Consider the following 4,867-nt stretch of genomic DNA (forward strand, 5'->3'; position numbering starts at 1 on the left):
CCGGGGCAGGGCGCAGCCGTCTGAGGTGGCACAGGTGGCTGCTGTGCGGGGACGTGGTCTATCTTCGAATTTAGCTTCACCAGCTTTTTGTAGCTGATGAATGCCGTTGAGAGGTGTCGTGCAGACTGCAGTGCAGAGCAAACCAGGTTTCACGGAATCGTGGAATCGTTAAAGTTGGAAAAGATGCCTCAGATCATCTAGTCCAGCTGCTGACCCACTCCCACCAATCACCCCTAAATCACGTCCCTCAGTGCCACATCCACACGTTTCTTGACCTTCACCGCCATTCTGGGCAGCCTGTTCCAATAGCTAACCATTCTTTCTAAGAAGTTTTTTCTAACATCCAACCCGAACCTCTCCTGATGCCCTCTTGCTCTATCGCTGTTTCTTGGGAGAACAATGCCCATCTTGTCCCAACCTTCTTTCAGGTCACTATAGGGTGCAATAAAGTTTCCCCTGAGCCTCTTCTTCTTGAGACTGAGCAATCTGGGTTCCTTCAGCTGCTCCCCATAAGAAGCCTTATGTAAAGAACATGGAGTCTGGCATCTGCCATTTCTCTTAGAGTTCAGGGACAGTGGGAGAGCTCAAACTAACAGTGCTGGGGTTACTAGAAAAGGTTGGTTGTGTTAGCAAATCCCTAGGCCTCAGGACTTAATCAAGTTCAGTTAAAAACAAACAACGATAACAACAACAACAAAACCCCAACACTTTAGCTCTCAACTACGTGGATTTTCAGTACTTGATGTACTCCCAAGAGTTAATTATTCCATTTTCTGTCCTCCAGAAGGTCCCAGTTTCAGCTCTGCTGACACTAAGGAAGAAAGACACAAGCGAGTGAACTCTCTGGGGCTGTGCTGCCAGTCTGCTCCATGCCCTTTGGAAGCTGCGCCCTTGCACCCTGCTCACCAGAGACCAGCTGACTGCTAGGTGCTTCTCCCACCAGGGTCTTGCAGCATGTGACAAACTCCCAGTCTGCTGCACTCCCCTCCTCATCCTGCGTCTCTCTACTCACCCCAGCTCGCAGACAAACCTCTGCCACATTAGAAGCAGTTCAGGGAGCTGTGGCTGCTCCCCTGCCAGCTTGCAGCCCAGTGCACAGCTGGAATAGCTGGAGATGTCTGATATCATTTACATCATAAAAACAGGAGCAACAATAACAGGAAAATTTTATGTTAAATGAGCAAAGTGGTGTTGATTAATGTTTAGCACATCAGGCATGGCGTACAACTAATGAGCGCTGAGGAGAACCACCTGTGTGCAGGGCAAGACACAACATGCTGCAGGGCTGAGGCTCCCAGCATACTGTGAAGGGGAGGGTGGGTTGCAACAGCCTGCAGCAGCACAGGGTACAGGCATGGGCTCATCTCCAATGTGGCTGCAGTGGGATTCTCAAATACCTTCTGCAGGCCTCTAGTTGCTTGCTCTTAAGATTCTCTCCCACATGGTACATCCCCCGTACCGCAGAACACCCATACTTGTCTATATGTGTGTTGACCCAGTCCTTCAGTTGCACATTTCTTTCTTTGCCTATTAGGAGGCTGGTAAGTGCTTCCCTTATACCGAGTGAATCCCAGCACAGTGTTCCTCCTCATTGTGCTACACTTCCACGTGTGTCTTCACACAACACAAAATGCCTCACTTTCACTCCCACCACCCCTGCTCATGTGGTGGAAGCGGGAAAGCAGCACAGTGATACCAATGGGCTGGCAGAGTGCTGCACCACAGAGAAAGGAAAACAGAGCAGTGGGTTTAGAGCATTACAGAGCAGTAAGAAAGGTGAAGCTGAAAGGAAGATAGCAGGAGGCAAAGATATGGAACAAAGAAAAAGAAAACCAAAGCCACAGGTATCCTAGGCATAAGTTTCAGCCCAGAACCTGTCCCTAAGAATGATGGTGACAGCACAGGTTATTAGCAAAGGCTAATGCCTGGATGTACAGAAGCACTGATACTGCTCTATCATCAGCTAGCATGAAGGAGAAACCCTTTTGTCACCAAAGAGCATTCTTTGACAACATAGACATGACAGTGTGCCCCCCTCCCCTTCTTGTTCCCCAGCTTCTTTCTTAGCCTGGTCTTGCACACAGGAGGACAGGAGCAACAGTACTAATAATGCTCTTGTTAAGACAGGCTGACAACTACAAATCTGACTCAAAGTTGGGAGGCTAAAATAAGTGATAGCAGACACTTGGTTCAACAGCTGAAGGCCAACTGAGCATGAACCAAAGGACAAACTATGACTCAAACATCTTGCCCCATAAATAACAAGCAGCCTACAGCCCCTGGAGTTCACCTACTTGGTAGTGGATTGTAGTCAAGATTTCCCTTTAAGATGAGAAGCCTTAACAGGTTACACCTGTGCAGGGATAGATCCCTTACACTTTGGCATTAAGATACCTTGTTGATAGAGATCCTCAGAAAGTGACTAATTGTTTGTTTTAAGCTCTTTTAGCTTCTCTAAGACTGTATCTTAGAGTTGCTGTGCACATATGATTTCTTAGCCATAAACTGCCGACCAAGTTTGGGTGTGGATCCACCTCAGCTCCTTACCTCTGTGGTCCAAATTCAGAAAGCAAATGAGTCTGCTCTGAGCCTTGAGGCTCAAAGGAAGTCTCCTGTATCAACGTGTTTAACCCTACCCTCTATGCAGCGTACTCACCACCTCCAATCTTCTTAAGCTGCAGTTTGATTGCTACATTATATCTTGCTTATATAATGCTGTTTCTCTTTTATGAGTGAAGCATATAGTGTAGTTGTTTCCATCCATGATACTAGGTTTAAAAGCCTAACACAAAAACATCATGAAGATCTGCTGAATCATCACAGCTTCGTGTATTCAGTTACTACTGCAGACAAAAAAGAAAAGGACATTAGTTGGAAAAGTTTTGTGTTTGCCTGTCTGGAGGAATGCTAACAATTATTTGCATCTACGTATGTAATTTCTTTGACTTTATCAAAATGTAAGAAATATTTTCTCAGAAAGTTCCCTTTTCTAAACTATTTAATAAATCATTTTGACTTGTTTTTCATTTCTGAATTACTTACAGTGAAGTCTTGTGGACTGGTACTGATCAATTCAATGTGAGGAAGATCTCATTCGTGGCATTTTATTCTCTTTGCTATTTAACATTTGAGCACCAAATTCTGTTCTTCCTCTGCCTCCTTACTCGTTGTGCTTATTCACCATGCATGTCAGAGCAAACTTTGGGAAAAAGAGCATACCACACAATAAAACGAAACAGAACAAGTTCACAAAATACATAAGCAGAAGTTTATGATCATGTTTAAATTAAGTTAGCCAGTATACACAAAGACTACTGCAATTTTTCAAGTTTTCGTTTTTGTTATTGGAGTATGTTACAGACTGGAAGAGATTTTGTGCTCAAGCAAAACCTTCTTTAAGGGATTTTTATAAAGCATAGTGTTTATCTGCAGTCTGGATGGGACTATTTGATCTTGTAACCATCTGTTTGACCTTGTAACCATCATTTTCAATAACAACAATGGAATATTAGCCATCTCTTTTTCACTCTTGTGTATTCTCTGAAGTACAAACTCCAGCTTAACTTACTGGAGGTTGGTATCTTGAATACAAATCAGAAAATGGTTATTGGGCACTATATTTTCAAGAAATCTTCAGGAAACTTCTGTAAGGAATTTTTTTTCACAGGAATGCAAGACTAACTTTTTTTTAATAGAAGATATGCAAGTAAGCTCCAACTGCTAAAATATTTGTTCTGCTTATTTTATGTAAACCAATGTAGATGCAGATGTAGAAAATACAAAGTAGCTGCCAACTTGATAGATTTTGCTTTGCAGAAGTGTTCATGGCCTGTGCAGATTCCAAGTAATGTGAGTGAGGAGTTAGGAAGGAATCCCTGCTGCTTAATTTAGGTTTCATATTTTGTTCCTAATATCCATGAATAGACTCACTGTTTTTATGGAGTTTTATAGATGATTAAAAACCGGGGTGCATGGAAAAGCCTTAATGGGAAGGGAAATGTGAGAAGCCTTAATGCAAGTGAAATCTCAGTGAAGTACAGCTCTAAACCACATCCTTCTGTATTTCTGTCAACGCTTAGGAGTTTGATCCTGCCACATTTTCATTGCAAGGGTGTGTTGAAAGAAAGTAAGGTTTCAAACACAGTTTCAGAGCAAGTTTTGCCTTTTCAGAAGTCACAAACTGAAGCTCCACTTTTTCAAGTCAAGGCATATATCCATTCTCAGAGCACGTATTTACATTTCATTGATACTAACAGAAATTCCACTCAGGCAACCGAAAGGAAAAACTCATGGAAAGTCTCTGGATGAGGTAGAGAAGATGTATATTGACTTTTCCATCTTTGCTCTGGACACCATAATGGTACAGAGATGAACTGGGCCCAAGGCAGAGCAGGGAAGGTCTAAGCCTTCTTGCAATCTGTCATAAGAAGAGTGCTAATCTAGTTTATCCTCCATACAGAAATGGATGTTTGTGACACAACTTTCTCGCAGATCTGAAACCACAGAAGAAGAAGGAAGAAACCTTGAGAGCCTTTACTCTCCTCATCTTTGTGTGCTGTAGACCTGAATAGCAGACTGGTATCTTAAGACGTCCTCAGTAAAAATACACTGCACGAGCTCTCATATTTATTTGGTCAAAAACGATATCACACAATCAGATTTCCATATTTATAAAGGCAAATCACTGACGGCTGCTCAAAAGTCGTTGTTTTCGCTCCTGTGGAAAGCCGTGACTTCGGGCAACACAACCAGTTCCGCATAGCCGGGGTTCAGCCACGCAGTCATTCCAAGCAGTAAATTTTTCACGGCGGGCGGCATCTCTAGGCAGGCTGATGACCTCGGGCAACCGGGCAGTTTCGGCTCCCGG

The 4,867-nt window shown here is 43.4% G+C and overlaps 1 protein-coding gene across 1 annotated transcript in view; it reads right to left on the bottom strand.

Annotated features, from left to right (window-relative positions):
- THBS4 (thrombospondin 4) overlaps positions 1 to 4,867 on the bottom strand; it is a 1,064,342-nt gene that overhangs the window by 1,058,838 nt on the left and 637 nt on the right. The window lies entirely within an intron of this gene.

The sequence above is a fragment of the Meleagris gallopavo genome, chromosome Z (assembly GCF_000146605.3).
Source record: "Meleagris gallopavo isolate NT-WF06-2002-E0010 breed Aviagen turkey brand Nicholas breeding stock chromosome Z, Turkey_5.1, whole genome shotgun sequence".
In the NCBI taxonomy this organism is placed as follows: domain Eukaryota; kingdom Metazoa; phylum Chordata; class Aves; order Galliformes; family Phasianidae; genus Meleagris; species Meleagris gallopavo.